This window comes from Canis lupus, chromosome 5, assembly GCF_003254725.2.
Source record: "Canis lupus dingo isolate Sandy chromosome 5, ASM325472v2, whole genome shotgun sequence".
NCBI classification, from domain to species: Eukaryota; Metazoa; Chordata; class Mammalia; order Carnivora; family Canidae; genus Canis; species Canis lupus.
In genome coordinates, this window is record NC_064247.1 from 66,316,940 (window position 1) to 66,342,198 (window position 25,259).

Genomic DNA, 25,259 nt, shown 5'->3' on the forward strand with positions numbered 1-25,259 from the left:
CTGAACAGACATTCTAAGGAAACATGCCCATTAGAGCCTTGCCCTCCGAGGTGTGGTCCAGCAGCCTGGGCATCCTCTGGGAGGGTGCTAGAAATGCAGAATCCCTGGCCCTCCCCAGGTGGGCTGACACAGGACCCAGGTTTGAGGAGCACTGCTCCAGAAAATGAAAGGAAGAAGCAGAACAAAAAACCCAGTGGCTGTGATCTGCAGCTTCAGCTCTACAGACATGTATTTAAAATTTGCTAAATATTTCTCAACCACGAGAAAGCAGACAAGGAAGGGGTGACTCTGGCACCTTAAATCTTCGTTGTTGAAGCATATATAAATCATCTCTTTCCTACGAGACGGAGACTCCCCTGAGGACATGAACTCTGTCCGTCTTGCTTACCACCAGTGTCTTCAGCACATGGCCCAGGGCCTGGAACCTCACAGGTCTTTACAGATACTTGGTGGCCAAAGGCCGCGGCCCAGGTTCCCTGTCAAAATGGACAACGAAGAGTTTCTCAGAGGGCGGATCACACCCCAGGAGTCTCCAGCAGCCAGGCCAGATCTGAACCTGCGACCTAGCGGAATATTCCACCACCCACATCCGCCCACCTCCCTTGCCAGTAAAAGCCAATTTGTAAAATTACCCAACTGCCAGGCAGACAAGCACAGGGATTGTTGGCGGCTCCTGTGTGCAAACACAGCTTGAAATACCTGCTTCTCAAGGATCCGGGAAGGGCAGTCTCACGGTGGGCTGCGTCTTCCTCCTCCACCCCCACCCCAGCCCCGGAGGTTTCTAAATAAGCCACTGGCCCACAGCCACCGGGAAAGCAGAGACACCTCTTCCCTCCCGATGTGAGGCTCCCTGCTGTCCAAGGAGCATCCTGACCCTTCAGAGTCCTTTTGCTTTGCACTAGAAATGCACCAAAGAGGTGTGGGGTTTCTGGTCTCTGTATGTAACAGGCAGCCCTATTCGCCTTTGCAGGGAGCCTCACCTCCTTGTTACGAACAGGAAGGGGTGACAATTACCCGGGTTAGGGGCTGCATGGATGGCACAGGGAAGACTCACACAGGAACACGTATCTGCTTGTCATGCGCTCACCACCAGCACCTCTGCTACCATTTAGCTCCCACACACACCTGTCAGGTGGGGCCATGTAACCCGTTTCCAGGTGAGGCTCAGAGAAGGAATGAACTTGCCCAAAGCCTTCAAACTGATGGAATCAAAGCCTAGCCCCCTGGGTGGTGACTCTGTGTGACCAGACCCTTAATCTCTATTGCACCATTTACTGGTGGGACAAGCTTCATGAGAATCCAATGACAGGGTGGCTGCTGAGCATCACCTGCCCCTTATTCAAGCTCAATAGATGTGAGCACCCGCTGTACCACTCCTAGGACAGGGGCTCTCAAACCTCTGAACCTCAGGACTCTTTATCCTCTTAAAACTTCTTGAGGATCCCAAAGAGTTTGCCTATGTGGCTTAGATCTATGGATATTTACAGAATCTGATATTAAAACTGGTAAAATTTTTAACATATCACATCCATTGGGGTGCCTGGGTGGCTCAGTCAGTGAGGCATCTGATTTTGGCTCAGGTCATGATCTCAGGGTCCTGGGATCAAGCCCCACGTCAGGCTCTGCCCTCAGCCTCTCCCCTGTCTTGTGCGTGCACACATACACCAGGCTCTCTCTCTCAAGTAAATAAATAAAATCTTTAAAAAGTAAAATAAAATAAAATACAGCATCCATTAATTCATATAATCAAGAACAAAAGTAAACCTGTGATGTTAATGCAAGTAACATATTTTAGAAAAATAATTATATCTCGCAAAATAAAAATGCAGTGAGAAGATTAACATTGTTTTACATTTTTTAGATCCGTTTGCTCTCTGGCTTAGTAGAAAATTGCTGGATTCTCTCATCTGTTCTAGCATTCAATCTGGTGCAATATGCTCTGTTAGTAGAGCATATGAAAAAGACCTGGCTGCATGTAGATATTGTATTGGCCATTGAAAGGTACCTTCATTGTTTTTCTGGATGATCATGGGTATTATTCTTTAATACTACACCAAAACTCATCAAGAGGTACTTCCTTAAAGATTTGTCACAGTGTGAAACCTGAACCCAAATTAATGAACTTTTTGCTCTTTGCATTTGAACCCATTGATCCATCTTGTTGTACTTTGCATGGATCTCTCACACACATATGATTTTGTAACATTCCCTACAGGTCCTTTAGTACGGGTTCACTGGGTCATGCAGAACTCTCAAATGTTGACATATCCCACTATACAATCTGAAAACTTCCATTTGAAAGATCTCATTAGAAAGATCTCTTGAGGGCTAAGAAGTGGTTAAGGTCACCACAACAGATACCAGTTTTCCAAAATTCTGATTTTTGCTTAAAAGTTTGAATTTTTCCTGGAAGTGACAGGCTTTGTGTTCATTCTCAAGAAAAAATGTGTAAGGATGCTGGTTTGAATGACCATAGTCTGTCAGTCATTCTTTCAGTAAAGCGTTCCCTGGGAAAAGTGGGTGGTTCAGCACGTAACTCGATGGCTCAAGTGTTTTTCTTCCATCCCACTGGATGTGGCTGTCGGGGATCGGATGGCAGGGGATGTGCCCTCTGTGCAGTTCCCAGTTCATCAAACTGAGTATTATTAAGAGGGTCAGGATTTAGTCATAAGAATCTCACCGCCTCTTCAAGGACATTTCTAAATGAAGCACTTAGTGCAACCACACGACGGTGGTAAACATGGCACCCAGTAAGTACACTTTGGTACTACTGCCTTGATCTACACTAAGGCACCAGCAATTTTGCCCACTCTTGGTTCTGAGCAAATATCAACACTGAAAAAGGCAAGTAACATGTTAGTATGAATTTTTTCAAGATTTTATTTATTTGAGAGAGAGAGAGAGAGAGAGAGAAAGTATGAGTGGAGAGAGGGAGAAGCAGATTCCCCAAGGAGCTTAATGTGGTCCTTGATCCCAGGACGCTGAGATCATGACCTGAGACGAAGACAGACACTTCACCGACTAAGCCACCAAGGTGCCTACCATGTTAATATTATGAAAGTAGTATGACCTCATAGATCCCCTGAAGGGGTCCTCACAACCCCCAGGGCCCAAGGCCCAATAACTGCAGAGCTGAGTTACAAGCTCCAGAATGGGGTTGATGTCTGTTTTCTTCAGCTCTGTGCTTCATGAAGAATGCGGGGAAGAAGGAAGGCTGAAATGCAATAGAAGGGAATATTGTAAGACAATAGAGTGACCTCAGATTTAAGTCCCAGACCAGTCTCGAGACCTCAGAAATCCTTCCGTCCGGACGGCAGTGTGGGAGAGGGTCACTGTGGCCTCCAGACAGGCTCTGGAACGAGTGTGGCAGTGGGCTCTGTAGGCCTCTCTCCCCCAACCCTTCCACCCAAGCTGGTCCCCCTGGCTCTCCCTCTGACCCCTCATGTGCATCCAGGTTGTGTTCTATAGGCCTCTCCTCATTGTGCTACCACTCATTATGCACCAAGCTCCATGTCAGTTAAGTGCCCTATGTCGGAGCTCCTATTATCACTCCCATTTTGTGCACAGGGAGGTCAGGAGTCAGAGGGGTAAAGCGCACAGACTTAGTAACAGCAACGAACAGCTGTGCCAAGAGAAGCACACCCACGCTGCCAAGGGCCACTTGCCAACACCTTGTCCAACATGGGGGAGGCTGAAGGACACTGCACCAGCTCTACAGAGCCCCAGATGCAAGTTCCAACCTTGGGCAGCCCACTGTAGGTATATCTCAGCTCCCCAATCCATGAAATCAGGACTCTCCTAGGAGATGCTAAGACTTCTTCCAGCTCAAGCAATGCCCCGGCCCAGTGGGGGTTGTGGACACCGTGGCCTTTGCTTGCTCCATCTGTACACGCCCCCAGAACCACATCCGTGCTGTCAGATTTTGTGAACAAACAATTCACTTCTCATTGGCCCCATGCACTTGTTGGGATCAGCAGATGTAAAATTCTGACATCGCACTTAGGAAACTTCCTCCATCTGGATTTCTGCAACCCACAGGGAATCATTTGCCAAACACATGTTTTACAAAATATGGACCCACTCTACTGTGCCTTGTGGAGCTGATAAAATCCACCTTTCCCTGATCATGTGAATTCTGCTCGTGCGTGCTCTCTGGCTGGGAAGAGATGCAAGGCCACGCGGACTGAGGGGAGGCCGTTGGCTTGCGGGCACCACGTGGGCAGTGCTCGTGCCGGGAGGGGGGGCGTGGGGGGGAGGCAGAGAACACACAAGGCCACGCTTTACTAAAAATAGAGCCGTGTAACATGTGGTGTTCATAGAACACACAACAGGGTCAGTGGCATAATGGAAAATAATTCATTTCTAATGACAGGCCAAGTGGTACTGTCGGGAGGAACATGGACAAGTGTGTCCCCTGCTCACTCTGGATAACGTTCAAGGGAATTAGGGACAGCTGACACTGGTGTGGCTAATGAGTTTAGGAAGGCTTTTCAGGGAGCAGAGTAATGACAGGCGTAAACACTGCAGCAAAATTGCTACACACAAGGGGTTAAAAGGCCGACTTCCTCAGAAACACAACTTAAAAAAAAAACTATTAATTTTCTAAAATCACGGTAAAATACACGTGACATAAAATTTACTGCTTTCACCACGTTTCAGCGTGTGGTCCTGCGGCATCCACGGTGTGCAACATCACCGCCCAGAACCTGTCCAGAACTTTCTCATCCTCCTCAGCTAGAGCCCCACCCTCCGCAGCCCTCGCCCACCAGCTACTTTCTGTCTCTGTGGATCTGACTGCTTTAGGTGCTTCATGTCAAGGGAATCATGCCGTGTTGGTCTTTCTGCGACTGGCATATCCCCCGAGCACTGTGTCCTCAAGGTTAACCCATGTGGTAGGGTATGCAAGTACTTCATTCTTTCCTGAGGCCGAATAATATTCTGTTGTGTGGATGGACATCGTTTTGTGTATCCATCACCTGCCTGTGGACCTTTGGGTTCCTATTGTGAGCAACGCTGCCGTGAACGACTTTAGACAGCAGGTACTCCTCCTGGTGGGATAATTAGCAGCCTACTGAAACTGCTTGGCACAGTGTCCTCAATTTCAAGGGAGGGATCAAGGTAAAAAGGAAATCTCATGGCCTTTGAAGCCGAAACATACCTGGCTTCAAATGCTTGACTAGCGTGCTATGATTCTAGGCAAGTCTAATCCTGCCAAGTGTCACTTATTCAGCTGTGAAATGGGAAATTTTGTGGGGACCACTGGTTGCTGACCCAGCATCCACACATCCTGAGAGAACCTGGATTTTTCTCAACTTTCTACCCCTCTCCCAGGAGGCCCACAGGGGCTGAGAATCCCCAAGCATCCCCAGAAGGAGCCCAAGTGGTAAGGTGGCACAGCAAGCTCCTCCCACTTGCCAATGATTGGTTCAGGGGGCCAGCCTTCAGGCAATCGCATCCCGGCGGGCCCCTGGTAACTGTTGCTAGGGTTGGGGCAGGCTCTACCTGGGTGGCTCAGTCAGGCAGAGGAAGGGGAAGTACAGAAGGGGTCCCTTCTGCCTGGGGACCAACAGAGAGGCTGGCTCTTCCATTGTCGCTGGGGGCCATCCTGCCACCACGAGGGGAACCAGCACGAGGACAGAGCCCTGGCCAGAGGAAGTCAGGGAGACAGAGCTGGAGGCCTGGCTACACCCCTGCCCAGCATGTGTGTGCACATGCACAAGCACACGTACACACACAGACCTCATCACACTTATGAACACATAGACATGCGCGGGTCCAAATAGACACATGTACATGGTCACACTCACAGACACACACACACTCCGTCTATCTCTGGAGTTTGAACCACAATCTTAAAACAGATTCCTCTAAATAATAATGATCTTACCTGATACTTAACAGGTGATGAAATAAAGCCCCAGAGAACTGAATTTACTCACCCCAGGTCCAGGGGCGGGGGCTGTACAAAGTCAAGAGCACCAGTCAAATACCCTGCAACTAACTCAGCTGCCCTTGTGTTATGCTGTGTTCACATACAAGGGTGCACGCGCTGCCCCCAACACACACACTCAATTAGGCTCAGAAGCAAAGTCTCCTGTGACAGCAGGTCTCAGTGGTAATAATTCACAGCTCTGTGTCAAGGCGGCTCAGTGGTGAGGCTTTCGAGTATTGCACGAAACTGAGCTTTATTACAGAAAGAGAAGCCCGTACACAACACTTTGTCCTCAGCATTCCTCCTGGTTCTGAAATAAGACATCAGAAGTGGACCCAAACTGAGCAGTACCGCAGGGAGGGCGCCGAGAAGATGGGCAGGTGGGTGATGAAAGTGGAGCTGCACCCATTTCCAGTAGCCTGAGCTTTCCCAGGGTCACAGGGGAACCTGAGCAGCGTCTGCAGATCAGCCCACGGGACCACGTACTCACTGGCTCCCAGATCCTGACAGTTGTGCTGCTGTTACGGAGGAGAACCCCTTGTTCAAGAAGCATACAGGGTAGTGTTCAGTGGTGGAGGTGGATCTTGTCTGCGGTTTTCTGTGCGTGTGTCTCTGTGTGGCGTGGAGGGCGGGTCCAGCAAGCAAGGTAAAGATTCACTCACATGTGGGGAACCTAGGTGGAGGGATCTTGAGAATTTTTGTGCTCCTCTTCCATAAGTCTGAAGCCACATCCGAAGCCAAGCGTATGTGCTCTCAGGGCCACCTGTGGAGAAAAGAGACCACAAACTCAGGAAGGGCATTGAAGTGGGAAGGGTCTGTGGCCCACCTGCCAGCTTAGACCAGAGCCCTTGGGTCCAGGAGAACACTTGCAGCACCATCCCCACAACATGGGCCACCGTGGAGGCTCCCCTAGACCCACGCGCAAGAAGGGTCCTGTTCCAAAGTGTCAGAGGCACCCCCCCACCACGTCAACATTGGGAGTGGCCAGGGCCCAGAACGGCTGGAATGCCTTGCACCTGTTGATCAATGGGAGAACATGTCAATGTGAAGCATGTGTCACGTCTGATGACATGACACATGCAGGGACATAGGGTGCACACTCAAGAGTACAAAAGGTCCCATAGTTGATTTTTAAATCAAGATTTCCTGTGTCATGAGTGAAATCATCCTCAAGGGTAGCCCCCCCCCACCGCCATTTCACATGAAACACGTGACATGACGCAGCTGTAGCTCACTGCCTGTGAGATACACCAACATCAGTTTGAGGGTAACCTGGGTAACCACGAGCACAGCCCGCTTGCACTGAGCATGTCCTCAGGGCTGGGTTCTGCGCTGAGTGCTATTATCTCCCTGCAGAGGGGGACCCCCGGGGCCCGGGAAGCACCCCAGACCCTCCAGCTTACTCTCGGGTACACAGCAAAACCAGGAGAGAAGTGTTCTTTGACTCTAGAGGCTGGAGCCTCAACATGATGTAGTATCACTGCCTCAGCGTCTCACGCTGCTCACACCATTAGTTCATGTCTCCACTGCACTTGGCACTGAGGGCAATCCAGTTAGAGCAGCTTCAGATCCCTTTGTTCCGTCACCCCGAGGCCCCGTGATGGGCTGGGTATCTGGACATTCCAGACCTACCACTCACAAAGCCATCTTAGCTGCATGGAGCTGCCAGGAGCCAGAATGACGGCTTGTCAGTCTGCCCCGTTTGCCCAAAGCCAGAGAAGCAAGACCTGGGGGGGCGGGGTGCAGGAGGCGGGGGACCTTTGCCTTTGCCAACACAGCCACTCAAAATACACGGCGGCTGGCACATCAGACTCAAGCACAGCGCTTTAGAGAAGGGGGCAACTTGAACCCACCTGTTGGCCAGAAGATCGTCAAGTTCACGGGGTTATCAGTATTGCCATTTTTCTGTTGAGCTTCACTCTTGCAGGTTTAAGAAATAAAAATGCTGGTTCCGGTATGCTTGAGAACCAAAGAAAGGGCACAGTGCTTTTCCACAGTGTCAAACGCCAGCACCCTCTGTCCCGTGAGCACAGCCTGCTGAGCAAGGAGCCCAGCCCTCCAAGCCTGGAACCACGCCCTGCCTCCCTGCCTCGTCCTGGCCACACGCGGGCCCATCCTCCCAGACCCAGGCCAAGGCCATTTCCTCCCTGCAGCTCCATCACTTGTGCAGACAGAGCTGTCCGTGGTGACCACGGTGCCGGGGGAGCAACGCGTTGTAGGATTTTCCTGCATGGAGCCTGCTTCTCCCTCTGCCTATGTCTCTGCTTCTCTCTCTGTCTCTCATGAATAAATAAATAAAAATCTTTAAAGAAAAAAAAAAACTGCTCCCAACCTCCTGCACCCCCAGCTGCTCAATGACCTGGGGGGTGATTTAAACTACTGCTTCTCCCAGGACAACCTGTATATGCATCACCTGGGGGTCTGGCTGCCACACAGGTTCCGAGTCAGGGAGGCTCTGCATGTCTAATGGTGGCTCCTGGGGGGGGTCTGAGGACCACGTGTCAGGGAACACGATGTTACAGCAAATGAAGAAAGAGAAGTTAAGTGAGAGGCCAGCATAGTCTAACGGTAAAAGTCATCTATCTGCCCCCTCAGCTCTTCACAAGCTGGGGGTGGTGGAGCGCCGGTCAGGGTTCCCCTCACAGTCCACCTGCTAACCGTCTCTCCCTCTAGGATTCCGCTCGCGTCATGCTCTAGCCCACCTGCGGTCCGGCTCTCCAGGTCACCCTTCCGTCTTTTTTCTCCTTCCTGTCTTCCAGGGAGCAGATCCCACTGTGCTCTGGGCCCTGGCTGAGGTTGGCCAGTGGGGACACTAGTGAGACTTCGAGAGGGCGCACATGATACACTTGTCTTCCGGACTGCCAGCACCTGGGAGAGCCCAAGGGGTGTGAGCAGTTGCTGTTACTGTAACTCTTTGTTCCTTTTATTTTAGTTTGCTTCTTTTTAATTGTATTTTGCTTCTTATTTTTATGAGACCTAGTAAGCTCTGGCTCAGGTGCCTCCTCCACAAAGCCATCCTGGATTACCTGAACCCTCATTCACATCCTGCTCCTTTAAACTCACTCGACAAATAACTTAGCTCCTTATTATGAATCATCTTCTCTCTTGCTGTCCAGTTGTTCCTGAGGGTCAGTCTGGAAAGGCCAGTTCCCTCTCTGGGACTGGACACCTCCTGTCGTCCCACCGTGCCCGGCACCGCCCTGACCCCACTGTGCCCACGCGTAGATTTTTCCTCTGGCAGGGCAGGCGACAAGACACATCCGCAATGGACAATGCAGTGAAATAATCAGAGCATGATCTGTCCTTCTGAGTGTGTTCTCTCTCTCCGTAATTAGCGAGTATTTGGGGAAATGCCTAAAAACAACATAACATTTTTAAGAATCAACTTTTCAGAACAGCTTTACTGAGATAAAATGTACATCCCATACAATTCACCCACTTGAGGTGTACAGTTCCGTGGCTTTTAGTGGGCTCGCCGAGGTGGGCAGCCATCAGCACAACTAACTTCAGGACGTTTCCCTCACTGACTAGCGGCCATCCTTACCTCGCTCTTTACTCCTGAGTGTATAGACTGAAGCCACAAAGCAGGAAAAGGACAGCACCGATGTAAATACCTGAAGACACGTTCCTGTTTGCATTGCCTGCGATTCCGATCACGTTGCTCCCGGGCTGTGTTTCAGGAGAACTGAGTTTGGATGTCGGGAAAACGCACCTGGCCCTTGCAGCACATTGGGGTCCACCTGCCTCCTTGCACACCTGGGTTCCGAAGCCTCATCCTTCCACTAGAGGGCATCACAGGTGCGGCGGCTCCATCCTGGAGTCCCAGGTGTTCCCACCTCCCCCCTTGCTGGGGTAAGAGCTGGTTCCTGCCTTCCTGCTGTCTTGGCTCCTGCCTCCTGTGTTGTAATCCAGCCCCGGGAAGGGAACTTTCTGAGCTAGTTGCAGAATTGACTGATTCAAAAGGTGAGGTATAAAGAAAACACCGTCCGCAGGTGGTGGTTGGTGACAATCATAATGCTGCCATTTATTGAATATTTGCAGTGTGCCTGGCACAACACTAAGAACATTACACGCGTATCTGGTTTAATCCCCTCAACAGCCTTCTGAGATGGGCCTTCTTACGTTGCCCAGTTTGCTGATAAGGAAGCTGAGAGAAGGAGATTTAATAACTTGCCCTGAGGATCTTTCTTGATCTTAGGACCAATAAAATGATCTGTTTGGATGGAGGGAGAGGCCAGTCTGAACGGAGTGAACTCCTGCTGTCCTCAAAGCTGTAGACCTTGAGAACTCTGACTTCTGCAAAACCGGAATCATAGGACGTCCCTCACGGAAAAACACTGCACCCTTTTAAACCAAACACACAAGGGAGGTGTGCATGTGGGGGAATGGAAAGAGCCTATTCTTGATATAAATCTGAAATGCCTGACAACGTGTGCCATGAAATAAGAGCTCCAGATCTCAGGAGACATGTTCCCGATGGGCCTTGGTGAACAAGACCCGGGACATGGCCAAGTCCTTATGTTCCAGCCTGACTGTACCCACCTGGGAATCCCACCTCTCCTCAGGTTTTCTGTCTGCCGCATGAGGCCCAGAAGCAGCCCACAGTGCTTCCTCTCTGGCCCTGGCCCCTTCGCAATGGAATTCACATTATAAATTTTGAAGCTGTGGATATGATCCGTGGCAGCACCCCGTGGGGCCCCATTGCCTACGGGGCAGCAGGCAAGACTGCAGATGCAGAAGGGAAGGGGAAGGGAAGCCTCTTCTCACCTCATTTTCATGGCGGAGCTTCACGCTGAGCTGCAAAGCCTCTGCTGGGGCCGGGGTCTTGAGCTAAGCCCATACCCTCGGAGCAGTCCCTGAGCTTGCCTTCACTCTCCTTTATCCTTGGCGCCTCTGGCCTTCACTGTGTCCCTCCCCTCAGGTGTCCCCATCACCTGTGGAGTCTCAGCACTTTCCCAGATGGAGGATCCATTGGGAGGAGGCTCTAGTTTTAGATGTAGGGACTCAGGGGAGAGACCCCCAGAAGGAAGTGCCACCTGGGCCAGACCTGAACGGCAGGAAGAAGGCAGCAATGCAGAGTTCTGGAAGGAGAGCATTCCATGCCCCAGCAGTGGGGTACGGAGGTGCTCAGGTGAGATGTTGTCCTGGGATCACCACCTCGTGCCCCGGGGCAAGGCGTGCTGCACCCACTTCCCAGCTTGAGTGGAAGGATGGCAGGGCACTCTCTGCCCCTGAGGCCAGCGACTCACTCTGAAGGAGAGGTAGTGGCCAGGCTGCACCTGGAGGTAATTCTCCTTGGTGCTGATTGGCAGAGGGGTGGTCGGGGGAAGACAGAGAAACACTTCAAAGCTTCAAAATCGCGCCAAGCCTGGACAAACGCTCCCAGCAGCCTCCCTGCTCACTGCGTCATGCTACTGGAGCACGGGCACCGAGGGGCGTGCCTCCTGCCCTCCAGGAAGGGCCCTCTCATTTCCCTTGCAAATAATTTTTTTTACCGTCTTGACAAAACAGCTCTCTCTTGTGAGGTTTCCAAAGTTAGCAAACATGGAGCTGCAAACAGCAAAGAGCTCAACTGGTGTGCAGTGTGCATTTCACATTCCCTCTGCTTCCATCTTCCTGCCCTGCGGAAAGAGGATGTCGCAGGGAAGGGGGTCTTGCTAAGTTGTAGCAGGTTCCTTTGTCCCCTTGGCCTGGGTCTCTGGGAAGGTGGTTGGTGAGGGCCCAGAGTCTTCTGGCCCACCTTGCCCCGGGGAAGAGTTTGCGGACTACCTCCCTGGCCATTTTCACCACTGCCACTGCTCTCAGGGATTCACCAACCCCCATTGTCAGCAGTGTGTTCGGGGAGGGTTTTCTCCCCTGAGCCTCTCCTGCCATGGCCCCGGGCGAGCCAGGCATGGTGATGTGACAGCTTGGAGCTGGCCAGATCATTAGCTACTTCCGTGCATGATCAATCTGTCAGCAGCAGTGAGGGGCTGTGCGCCCGGACGCTTTCCTCCATCAGGCCTTTGATGGGTGACCTTATCAAGGAGGGGTGGCCAGGGAGGAGCCTGCCCTTCTCTGCTCAGCCTCAGACTGTGGAGAGCAGGAAACAGGAGTCCAGCGCAGATATCAAAGGCCAGAGGTTCTCTGCATCACGGAGAGAAGCAAGGCCCACCCTTGCCACTGAGTGTGTCCCTGGGGCTGGGGCAGCGGAGGGTCTCCTGGTTAAAGCAAAGAACCTGAAGGGGATTCTCCAGGCAGAAAGGAGATCACAGCTGACAGCATGTTCCTCTGGAGCTGGGAGAGGCATGTCCCATTATTTCTCATCTGAGCCCCACTCTCGGGCTCCTTGCTCAGCACTTCTCTCCTCATCCCTTCTGAATGAATTGCAATTCCACCACTTTGAAACACCCCCACTTCCAGCTGGTTCTATCCAGGCTGTGTCCTCTGCCCAGAATATTCTTCTCTAGCTAGCCTTCTATTCCTCCCTGACTTTACATGAACCTCACTAACCCACTCCCCAACCACCCCCCCCCCAAAAAAAGCTCTGTCCCTGATTTTCTCCTCCCAGCACTTCCCTATAAGTAGTTCACACTAGATTGTCATTTGTCTCTCTGTCTCTTGCACTGGATTGCAAGGTGATGCTTCACATGGAAGCTGCCCCTCTTGCCTGGGTCCCAGACTGAATGTGCGCAGAGCCATAGCCGCATCCAGGTGGACTTGTAGCATGGACAAAACACGAATCTTTGTCATGTAAAGTACCAGGATTCTGGGATTATTTGTCACTGCAACTAAGCAAGCTCTAAGTTTCAATTACCAACCACTCTGTGTAACACAGTGCACAGGAAGTGATGGCTGAGTGCTGAGCAGATGACCCAGGGCGTAGGTGTTAGTAGTGTCATTACAGCAGCTTAAGATGGGAAATTCTGCCTAAAGATGGGAAAGTAGAAGAAAACGAAGCCTCCCAGAACCAACTTAGGTGACATTTCCTCCACGTCACATTCCAGCGTCTTCCCCATCCATCATTCAACTATTCATCGAGTGCCATGATTCATTCCCTCACTGAGCATCCATGTCAGTGTCCAGCACCACTCCAAGCAAAGGAGATCCATCAGTGTAACAGTTGGCTAATGCTGCATAACAAGCCACCCCAAAATTCAGTGACTTTACACAGACATTTCTTTAGTTCATAGTTCTGGAGTGGGCTGGATGATTTCGGCTCTGCTTGCTCCTGTTTCTGTGCCCAGCTGGAAGCTGGATGACACAGAATCCTTTCATTCACGTGCTCCTGAGGCCAGGCTGTTGACTGGGCTGTCTCAGTTCTCCTTTGGCCCTTCCTGTCCAGCAGGCTGGCCCAGGCTTGTCCACACGGAGTCCTCAGTGTCCCAAGAGCAACAAGTGGTAGGACCCCAGGGAAGAGCATTCACATCTTGTCGATAACGTCCTAGTGGCCAAAGCAAGGTACACGGCCAAGCTCAGGTTCAAGGGTGGAGAAAGAGCCCATGGTCTCTGTGGGAAGGAAGATTTAGTGACCATTTATCAGATGCAATGGGGAGAACAGACAACAGGCACCAGGATGGGTACGGAGGAGGGGACGATGACTTCAAATGGAGGGACCAGGGAAGATTTCAGAGGAGAGGTTATGCTTGAGCCCAACCCTGAAACGTGAGCCACAGTTCACCTGGGAAGGTCAACTTCATACATATTATTTGAGCAACCAATGTGGGGGAACACAGGAAACCAGAGCAGGGACCACCTGGTCATCAGGGCACTGGGCTGCCAGATGGCAGCCCTGTGATGGAGGAGGGGATGAAAAATAGGAAAGAGTAACGTAAGGACAAGAAGGAAATTTAACACGAGACCATGTGCGACAGCCACTAAGAACACAGAACTGTCCAGCTGGGTGGCCTTAGCCGCATTGCTTAACCTCTCTGTGCAGCAAACTCTTCAGTGGGGACAATGATCATCATCTCACAGGGTTTTCATTTTTTGGACTAAAAACCAACAATATGAAAAGTTCCTATAGTTTATGCAGATGTGCTGGGGTGCCGGGGCCGTGTTTAGGCCGTGAAAGGCTGTTTTGGGGTTTTCCTGTAAAACTGTTGTTTACTTGAATATGGGGAGCTGTGTCCTAACCTGACTGTCTTTAGCAGGAAGCAGAACATCCAGTAAGGGAATAACCCAAAAGGCAACATCTCCATCCGACCAAGCCTTTTGCTCACGACTGACCCGGGAGGTATGGTTGTTGAGGACCATCACGCATTCAGAGAGGAGACCCCTCCTGTGGGCACGGCGCGGGCATGGCGCGGGCTTTTGGGAGCAGTCACGGGGGAGCCGACCTTCTCCTTCTTGGTTCCAGCCCCTGCTGGCATGGCCCTAGGAGCACAGCGCAGTGGGAGCAAAGGGAGTTTATTTAAAGAACTCGAAAGGTTAAACCACTCCGTGTTCTGCAGAGTTGAATGGGAGGCGCTTTTAAGCAGCTTGGCCAAGGTCAACCTGGGCTGTGTGGGTCTCACAGCTCATCCGACACCCTGGTGTCTCTCGATTCCAGAATATACAGCAAAGTGCTGGATAGTGAGGCAAAACCAGGAGCCAATAGCTTTGGAGGCCGGTTCTATGCCGCCCGTTCTCTGCATCCTCCATATACAGCTGGTGACTTCCCGCAACTGCAGGAGCTATTATCCCTCACTTGTGGTGGAGAAACTGAGGCACAGAAGGCCGGGCAAAGCCACCTGCCTGAGGTCCAGCAGTGTATGAGGCTGAGCTGGGGTTTGAAGCCACCACCTCACCCTCCATGGATGGGTCCTCATCTGTGTCTCTGGTGAGACCTCGGACCTTGCTCTGCTCCTCTGTGTCCACCCACCTCTGGGCTTCAGACGGGTCCCCTCTGTCACCATAGACTCACAGCTTAGAAATGGACGCTGACCTTCGCAATGGGAACACTCATCTTACCCATGACCCTGAGGTCAGATAGTTGATGAGCTTCGCCAGAGGCCCCCAGCCAGGGCTCGCTGCGTCACTCCTGGCTGTGACCCCAGAATGCTACCTGGAGCCTGCTACACACACAGATGCACCGCCACCACACCTCTGCTGAATCAGAATCACCGAGCTAAGGCATGGCCTCTTGGGTGACACCGTATATTTCTGTCGCCTGTTTCTGTGTCAGGTTGCCCACTTTCTCCCTGAACAAGCAGACCAAGCAGCACATGCTGGCTTTGGACATCGTGGGTGGCTTACTTGGTTGGTCGCCTGGCATCTACTGGGCTCTGCTGGCAGAGGGCCAGAGCTCTGCATTGGCATGGGAACGGTGGGGTGTCCAGACTCAGAGGGACGTGGATGAACAACACCAAGGCCGTGCAGGTCTAGGTTCACCCGCAACAGGGTGGATTCTGGACTCTGGTGCCTCAGGATGCCCGTAGCTGCTCTCAGTTACTGTCTATCCTAGAGGGGAGGTGAGAGGGTTCATGGGACTCATGGGTTATCCCCACTTTCCAGCCTTGGTGGAAGGGATGGGATGCCAGCACATCTGTGTCCTCTGCTCTCAGAAACCCTGCTTCCCAACACAGGTTAGACCACCCCTTTGCCAAGACAAAATGCACAAGCTGCCCCCAAAGCCAGCTCTGATAAAGCACTTGAGGGAAAGCCCATTAAGAAGTTCACTGGGCCTCCACCTCCTGCATCCTCATGGCTGGTCCCCTGGTCTCACCGCCTCACTGTGCCCCAGTCGTCCCAACAGCGACTGACAGGCCTCCCTGTCCTGCCCCATCCACACTCCAAGGATCTCAGCCTGAGACATGACCCTGAGTTACAAAACCCATGGTGTCTTCTTCAAACCATGCAAGAGCTTATCCTGGGCTCTGGAGAAGCCCCAGACCAGGGGGCCTGGGGTGGCTGCTCAGGCTCACTTCCCACCTGCCCCTTGTACTCTGTGCTCCTGCCACAGGAGGGGACTGCGTCCCTCCTGCACCCACTCCATGTCCCATCCAGCCTCTGCTGGACTCCTTGCTTGACCCCAACCCCTAGGACCAATGACAAGTGTGACATGTGCCTTTTCCTGACATGCCCTCCATGCTGTGTGCTTCCCTCTGCCCTGTGATGACCCCATCCCCTGGGCCATGGCCCCACAAGGCGGGATTGTGGGTTTCCCTGATGCCCCAGTGCCCAGGGCTCATCCACCCAGGCACCCTGAATACTCCTACCTCAGTGGTTGAAGGCAGTAGGAGCAAGGGCGCCTCCCCGCAAGGCAGGATTGCTCTCTTGGAGGAACATGTGCACCTGAGGGGCTTTTAGAGTGTGTTTCCAAAGCTACATTTTTTAAAACGAAGATACCAGCAAATGGTAGGACTCCTGGCTTCCTTTGCCATGTGCAGAGAAGGCATCGAGTCTGCTTGGCCCTGGGCACTTTCAGGGAGGTCGGGCTTTCTTTTTCTCAGTTGGAGTAAGAGTGACCGTGGGGCTGGGATTTCAATTCTCTGAGTTCATTCTTTCTCAGGGGAATGAGTCGACCTTCCTCCCTCCCTCCTGTTTGTGGCTCTGCTGCTCCTGCTGCAGGGAATCCCGCTGCTGGGGACGAGTGTGCCCTCCTCGCTCTGGGTGCTCTCTGCTTTCCTGGGACGTAGCTGGGAGACAGTTGCCATCCCTGTAAAACCCCACTGCTCGGGTGACTCCCCGCCTGTGCCCTTTTCACACGCCGCCACCGAGGCTGGAACATGAGAAGTCATAATCACCCGCTCCAGCCGCATTGTTTGCGCCCTGCTGTCCTGGGCTCCGTCCCTGTGTCGCGCCTTTGAAGTGTCGCTAAGCCTCTAGTAGCTTTCAGATGACACTTCAGTTACACCTCTTTGCATTCTTATCACCGCCAGTGGTCTTTGAGTTGACACATTGGCAGCCCGGAGGCCTCTCCAGAGGAGCATGTCCCCTGGGTGACCTTTTGGCTTCAGAAGACAGCACCTGGGCCTGCAGATGGATGGGATCCACAGCAGGGCCTCCCCCGTGCTGCGGGCAGCCGGCCCAGCGCCCACGGCTCCTTTCCTTGCCGCTCGGAGACTCTGGGCTGGCTTTTCTTCTTCAATTGTGATAAAACATACATAACGTGAAATTTACCTTTAAACCATTTTTTAATGTATTTATTCATGAGGGACAGAGAAAGGCAGAGACATAGGTGGAGGGAGAAACAGGCTCCCTACAGGGATCCTGATGTGGGACTCGATCCCTGGACCCAGGATTACGCCCTGAGCCAAAGGCTCAACCACTGAGCCACCCAGGCGTCCCCATTTTAACCATTATTAAGTGTACAGTTCTGTGGGCCTAACTACATTCACGTGTTAGCATCCCCACCATCCACTTCATCTTCCCGCACACGAACTCCATCCCCCTGAATGCCAGCTCCCCTTCCGTCTCCCCAGCCCCCTGTGCCCACCACCTCCTTCCCGTCCCCCCGGGTCTGACTGCTCTCAGCTCTCCCCACATAAATAGAATCACAGTATTTGTGTTTTTGCAACTGGCATCAGCGTTCTGTCCTCCAGGTCCATCCATGTTGCAGCAGGTGTCAGGATTTCCTCCCTTGTGACAGCTGAGTAGTAGTCCCCGTGTGGCTGGACCACATTGTGTGTATCTGTTCCTCTGTGGATGGACCCTTGGGCTGCTTCGGCCTTTTTGGATATAGTGAATAGTACTGCTGGGAAACACGGGCATAGAGATGTCTGTTTAAGTTCCTGCTTTCCAGTTTTTTGACCCAGAAGTGGGATTGCTGGGCCATATGGCATACTGAAGAGCTGCCTGCCCATTTTCCAGAGCAGCTGCACCGTCTTGCATCCCCACTGGTAGTGCCCGGGGGCTCGTGCTTCTCCCCAGCCTGGCCAACACTTGTTACTACTTCCCACCTTGATAACAGCCATCATCCTGATGGGTGTGCCGTGGGATCACATTTTGGTTTTGGGTCAGAACCTGCCAGTTGTCTTCTCCTAAAACATCAATTTTTAAAAAATATTTTATTTATTTATTCATGAGAGACACAGAGAGAGGCAGAGATACAGGCAGAGAGAGAAGCAGGCCCCATGCAGGGAGCCCGATGTGGGACTCGATCCCGGGACCCCAGGATCACACCCTGGGCTGAAGGCAGGCACTAAACTGCTGAGCCACCCAGGGATCCCCCTAAAACACCATTTTAGAGTAATTTTCCCTCTCATCTCTCCTTACATATCAACGAGACAGTTTAAGAAAGATGTAGTCCTGCCTTTTAAGTCAGAAGCTGTGTGTTGTGATAAAAATGGGAATCTGGGCTTCCCCGGGAAACCATGTGGGTGCTCACTCAGCGTGAAGCAGAGCATGTGTGATGCTGCTGCTGAATGCTACCACTTGTGACACAGAGACACAGAAGACACAGCCTCCCTGTTCTACAGCTGAGGAAACCGCGTCTTACACGGGAAACCTTCAAATCCGTGCTGACCTTCAGTGCCCTCCCCCCCCAAGAAGGCACATCTTTCCCTACTGCATCCAAAATGTTCTGCCACTGACATTCCAGAAAGGTGGCCCATGGAACAGGTCCCTGAGGCCACAGAGGGACTTCTGGTCTCTCTCCTGCCCTCCCATCGGGATACAGCGCAGAACCTACCAACGTGGGCGGAGTGCGCCAGCGGGAAGTGGGGCAGGACAGGGTGGGATTTGCAAGGGCTTCTGCAGAGATGGGAACCAAGCCAGTTTTGTTGAGATGAGTCAGGGGCATGAGGAGAAGTGATCTTGTTCAGAGGAGGCTTCAATCCCATCCCTTCTCTGCTCCAGCCCTCCCATGCTCCCATCTCACCCTGAGTAGAGGTGGAAGCCCTGGCCAGGTCCCATGCCATCCACCGCCTGCCTGTCCTTCCCCTCTGACCTCGATTCCTGGCTCTGCCCCTCACTCACTTTGTTCTGGCCTGAATGTGTCCTCATCGCTATGCCCCATCTCTGTGCCTTCGTGCTGGCTGTTCCCTCCTCCTGGAACACTTACCCAGACACCTACTCATCCAGGCTCAGGTCTTCACTCAAGTGTCACCTCTCTGACCTCTCTTAATATTGCAGCCCCACCCCCAGGGCCCTCCCCCAGCTATCTTTTCCTCTGTGACACACACCACCATCTAGCTTACTGTACACTTATTTATTTCTTTGAGGGTCTGCCTCTACTCCCAGTGCGAGTTCCACACGGGTAGGCATCTCCATGTTTGCCTCATTCTCTGCTATATCCCTAGCACTTCCAATAGTGACTGGCCCAGAGTAGATGCCCAATAAATATTTGATGCATGAATTCTAGGCAAAAGGAATAGCACAGACACAGAAATGTGAACCATTTTGGTGTATTCAGGGAACAATGCAGGTCATTAGGCTGAGATCAATGATTAGGGTTACCCCATACAGTTGTTGAGGCTGTGTACTACACAAGGATCCCAAACTCCAGAGGCCACCGGGATGAATTCCAGGATACCCAAGCTTATCAGGATACACAGATACAAAGCTGCCTGAGAAGGGATGACTTTCTAATGGATACAAGCATTATGTGGGCAACTGGTTGCCTTGAGTAAGGGGATGGGCATGAGAAAATGAAGCAAGGTAGACAGAAGAGATGATGAGTCGTAAAGGGCTTCATCCTGACCACAAAGAGGAGGCTGCGGCAGATGCTAACAATGCCTGTATGGCATCTGTTCTGCCCCCCACCCCGATTTCAGGGCCCCTGGCATGTGCCAACACCCCACATCTCCCTGCCTTGCTTTCTCCAATGCAGAGAATTGCCCCCAGCTGCCCAGAAGTGCAGGGTCATTAACATCCCAGGGGCAACCTCAACCAAGAAGGCAGGGAGCAGTGGACACATGCCAGGCTCCCCGGACCATCTGGAGTTGCCCCAACAGTAACTGCCCATGAATGCACTTTACTGAGTTTCTCTTCCCTCATCTCACCCGCCCTGATCCCTCACTCCTGCGTCCTGGCACCTTCTTCCAAACAAACCACCCTATACCAAGTCTTTGCTTCAGGCTCTGCTTTTGGGAAACCCAAACCAGGACAGAGCCATTAAAGATTATTTCACAGATGAGCAACATCATCAGTTTTTTCACCTGTAAAGATTACCAGGGGCGCTTGACCGAGGGTGGGTTGTGTGTTGGTGCCAGATTGGGGGTGAAGGATGATTTTGGGGGCTCTAGCAATGGTGAATGCCTCGACTCATTCATGGCATGGCAGTTGGGGTGGATACATAGAAAGAATGGGAGACACACTTAGTAGGCAGGAAATACAGAACCTGGTGTGTGATAACTGGGAGAGGGAGGAGACTTCGATGACTGCCATACTTCTGACCTGTTTCATCTTTCCAGTTTGTCTGTTTATCCCCTTACTGTGCTGAAATATGCTTCATTTCAGCATGTAAAATAATTAAGGGCAACTGTGACAAACCCTTGGTGCCAGGCAGGGTTCCCGGAAGATATGTGTGACACATCAAATGCGGTCATTGAGGAGAATTTAATAGAAGGCTGTGCCTGGACTAAAAGAAGCTGACAAGGGAGATGCACCCCCAGGCTAGCAATGGAGGGGAGCCATCATCTCCAGGGCCAGAGGACAGAGCTGGATCTGCAGGACAGGGCTAACAAGCATGTCCCTTTAGTCAGGGCATAAACTCCATCCAAGGGAGTACTGCAGGAAGAAGTCCAGGGGAATAAACACTCCACTTGACTTCTGGTCCCCTACCAGTGCCCAGCTGATTAAACTCAACTGGAAGCCAGGGAGCAAGAGTCTTGCTGCCTTTTAGGGCACAGGGCAGTGCACCTGGAGGGCAAATGAAGACATCTAGCATATTCGTAGAAAGAACTCATGGATAGATGAATGAGGGATGCAATTACCTCCATGAATCGAATCCAGATCTCCTGCTTGAACAGCTCCCGTGGCCTGCCATGGAATCTGGTATGCCTCATCATGACCTGCTCGAAGCCTGACAGGGTCTGACCCCTGCCCATCCCTCTCTGCTCTCCCCCACCTGCCCCCACTCTCTGGGCATGAAACAACCTTCCCCTGCTTCTCCTTACTCTTGATATCCCATTTCCTCAATCGATGGGGCATTTCAAAGTTTTATAGACCAAGACTGTTTTTAAGGACAATACACAGAACAGGACACTACTGGTGAAGGCAGGGGTGGTGGTGGGGGGCGGGTAGGCACATCCTCTCACACAGGTGGTGGGATTCTAAGCCACCCCCACCTTTCTTAAGAGCAGCACACATTAAGATGCAAAGTGTCCAGTGCTTTTATAAAATAAGTCTTGTAGGAATCTAATCCAAGTAAATATTCAGACTAGATTGAAAAGAAGTGTATGCAAAGATGTTTATGAAATGCCGTCAAGAACAGCACAATTAAATACATGAAGCAAATAAATAACAAACTTGATGTCTGTATGTTCATTAGTAGACACCAGGTTTTAAAGTTGATGGTCCATCCCCATATGGTGAAATATTACAGCATTAACTTTAGATGCATTGAAAAGGAAAATGAGTATAATGTAATGCACCACAGAAAAGCAGGGTAGAAAACAGAGGGATTCCACTTTTGGAGAGAGATATATATAGCTTGAGGTGGAAGACATATATATATATATATATGCAGATAGATAAATTATGTCTTCTTTGTCTACGTATGTTCCTCCCTATGCGTCTTCTACTTCCAGCCACAATCACGGCCTTGGCTGATGAGTACCTGCCATCCCCTTCTGTGTAGCCCTGGTCTGAACTGGAAAAATTCTGCTAGCCAAGAGGAATCTTTATTTAGTGGTGTTGTCAAAGTGGCCTTCAATAGCACATTCATTCTGCACTCTTGAATTCAGCCAGGAAAGAGAAGGGGGTGGTGAGGGAGAGAAGAAAAAGAAAAAGCCAAGTGTTTGTGTAAGCGTTTTTGGAGACTCTGAGCTCAATAAGGCAGGTGTGCTGTGTGGGCTGCTTCAAGACCACAGGAGCAAAGAAGCAGTTAGAACACTAATTAAAATGTGCCAAATAGCTAAAGCTCCGTCAGATCCAGCTGCAGAAATCCAGAGGTCAAAGTGCTTAAGGATGCATAAAATGCGGATTTTTCCATAATTATTTAAATATGTGTTAATGAGTGCTACAACACAGTCAGAGTATGTCCATTAAAGGATTAAAAATAAAGGGAAATTGAGAAGGAATAGCTTCAGCAGTAGGAAAAGTGCTCATCTGGGGGTCAAAACCCGCCCCCCCCACCCAGTCTCTGCTCTGGCTCTAGACCCACCCCTTAGAGTAAGTCATGCAAGCTTCCTGGGGCTCCATCTTCTCATCTGAAAAGGAGCAGTAGAGCAGGGGAGGTGGACCCCTGCTCCAAACCCCCTTCATCATCAGAATCTGCCAATCTCCTGTATTCAATGAGATCGGACAATAAAACTGGTCCAAGGAAAAGGAGCTTGCAAGAAGACTATGGAACTTTATGTGCTTTCTTAGCAACATAAGCAGAGAAAAGGCACTGTTTATTAAGCAAAGGAGTGAAGACTATAAATGAGCCATTCAGGGAAGACTAGGGTGGAGAGCACGGGGGAGAGGGTTTAAATAGATACGCCATTGGTCGCTGGTCCTCTCGTCAAGCAAGGCACCCAGCAAGGCATCGGCTGCGTAGCTCAGGGTCTCTGGCTATGGAGGGAGCCATTCCACGTTTGCTGGGGGTGGAGGAAACACAGGAATATGACATTCCATCATGTTCTTCCATGAGTGAGGAAAGAAACAAGAAAGAAAGAAAGAAACCCAGTCCAGGACCTCGCTACACACCATGCCATTGACACCTAGCCCTTTATGGGAGCTGCTACTTCCAAAATAAAGAGCGTAGTGATTTCAGGGTATATTTTTGCCTGCGTTTTTGAGGATGTTTTGGTCCTTTCATCTCCTTTGAAGGCGTGTCACCTAATTACGCCTCTTTCATCCACGTTTTCCCCAGCCAGAGCATGCCAGTCCCCTCTACAGAAATTGAGTATATGGCTGAGGGGTTTCCACATTCCAGCCGGTGCAGAGAGCCTGGGTATTTGTGAATACCTGAATAAACTTCTTTAATCCAAAAACAAACTCCTCCTGAAAGAAACGGCCTGAAAAGGCCTTTCATAGTCTGTTTTCCAACTCACCGTTTCACGGTTTCCCTGGATTCCACAGTGCTTCCTGTACTAATGGTCTCTGAATGCATTCCCAGCTGCGGCTTCCTGGTCTACCGAGGTCCCTGGCATCAAAGGGGAAGAAGGAAACAAGTAACACAGCAGATGCTTGCAGGAGCTGCTGTGGCTGCTTGGACTGAAGCCAAAAGGGAATATACGTGGGTGAGCATGTTATGCCCTTCCTACAACTTTTTAAAGACACGCTGCTCCAGGTAATGCTTTAAAAACAAAGTTATAGGGACGCCTGGGTGGCTCAGTGGTTGAGCATCTGCCTTCAGCTCAGGCCGTGATCGAGTCCCACATTGGGTTCCCTGCGAGGAGCCTGCTTCTCCCTCTGTCTATGTCTTTGCCTCTGTGTGTGTGTCTCTGTGTGTGTGTGTGTGTGTGTGTGTCTCATGGATAAATAAATACAATCTTATAAATAAATAAATAAATAAATAAATAAATAAATAAATAAATAAATAAATAAAATGTTATAGTCACACAGTACACATGTGGGATTCATCTGCCAGATTAAAAGCAGATTGCTGGAATTAGCATTGAACATTCATAAATACAGGCCCAGGTACACTAACCTAATAAGTAAATTTGCTTTCAGAAGATTGACAGCTGGAATTGGCAACAAGAGTCTAGACTGTTGAGATTGTCATGGACCCACTAAGAGGGGACAGAACTGATGTCCTGAGACTGGAGCCCTGGCTTGGAGCAGAGCTGCAAGCCTGAGCACCAGGTGGTCACTCACTGGCCCACACATGGCCTCTCCACCTCGGTGGTCCTGGGGGTCAATCTTCTTGTCAGGTGGCCAGCTCCCCACAGAGCAGGAGTCTCCAGAGAACCAGGGGGAGCTGCAGGGCTTGTAAGGACCTAGCTTTGGATGTCACAGGCCACCAGTTCAAGGGGAGAAGACAACAGAGGGCAAGTCAAGCTGTGAAAGGTGGGAGCTCCAGATACGAGAGCAGCCATCTGCCTCAAGGCTCCAAGAAACACAGACACTCTACTGTCCAGACTCGATTTTACTCCAAATGTCCCTTCCTGTTAGAAAAGGAAAAAAAAAAATCTCTAGAAAGGTGATGTTTCTTTGTTCAGACTTGTTTTATTTTCTTTAAATATTTTCTTTAAATTCAATTTGCCAACACATAATCTAACACCCAATGCTCATCTCATCATGTGCTCTCCTTAATTCCTGTCATCCAGTCACCCCATCCCCTCACCCCCCTCCCCTTCTGAAACCCTTTGTTTTCCAGAGTCAGGAGTCTCTCATGGTTTGTCTTCCTCTCTAATTTTTCCCCACTAAGTTTCCCCTCCTTCCCTTATGGTCCCTTTCATTATTTCTTATATTCTCCATATGAGTGAAACCATATGATAATTGTCTTTCTCTGACTGACTTATTTCACTCAGCAAAACACCCTCCAGCTCCATCGACGTCGATGTAAATGGTACGCATTCATCTTTTCTGATGGCTAATATTCCATCGTATATATAAACCACATCTTCTTTATCCATTCATCTGTCGAAGGACACTGAGGTTCCTTCCACAGTTTGGCTATTGCAGATGTTGCTACCATGAGTATTGGGGTGCAGGTGTCCCATTGTTTCATTACATCTGTATCTTCAGGGTAAATACCCAGTAGTGCAATTGCTGGTTCATAGGGTAGCTCTATTTTTTAACTTCTTGAGGAACCTCCACACTGTTCTCCAGAGTGGCTGCACCAGCTTATATCCCCACCAATAGTATAAGAGGGTTCCCCTTTCTCCGCATCCTCACCAACATTTGTTGTTTCCTGTCTTGTTCGTTTTAGCCATCCTCATGGTGTAACGTGGTATCTCATTGTGGTTTTGATTTGTATTTCCCTCATGCTGAGTGATGTAGAGCATTTATTCATGCTTGTTGGCCATGTGTAGGTCTTCTTTGGAGAAATAAGTTCAGACTCTTTAAAAAGAGCTTCATTGAGGTATCATTAGTACATAATAAGATGCACATATTCAAAGGGTACCATTTGCTAAGAGTTGAGATATGTACATGCCCATGAAACCATCACCACAATCAAGAAAATGAATGTGTCCATCACCCTGAAATCTTCCTCGTGACCCTTTATAATATCTCCCTCTCACTGCCCTACCCACTGGTGCCCTCCTCCTTGGGGAACAATTGATCTGTTTGCTGTCACTATGGAGTTCTGCAATTTTCTATACAGGGG

At 50.7% G+C, this 25,259-nt stretch overlaps 1 long non-coding RNA gene across 4 annotated transcripts; it reads right to left on the reverse strand.

Moving 5' to 3' along the window:
* Positions 1 to 203: 203 nt before the first annotated feature.
* LOC112647603 (uncharacterized) lies at positions 204 to 9,879 on the reverse strand. 4 transcript variants are annotated; one of them, XR_004816034.2, is made up of 4 exons: positions 8,635 to 9,879; positions 8,346 to 8,419; positions 7,786 to 7,891; positions 6,167 to 6,695 (listed from the first exon to the last, which is right to left on the reverse strand). It is a non-coding gene; the product is annotated as an uncharacterized LOC112647603 (long non-coding RNA). The 4 variants fall into 4 exon arrangements; XR_007410559.1 differs by adding an exon at positions 204 to 476 and having other exon boundaries at positions 6,423 to 6,695; positions 7,786 to 9,876; XR_003128375.3 differs by having other exon boundaries at positions 8,346 to 9,878.
* Between the last annotated feature and the right edge of the window lie 15,380 nt (positions 9,880 to 25,259).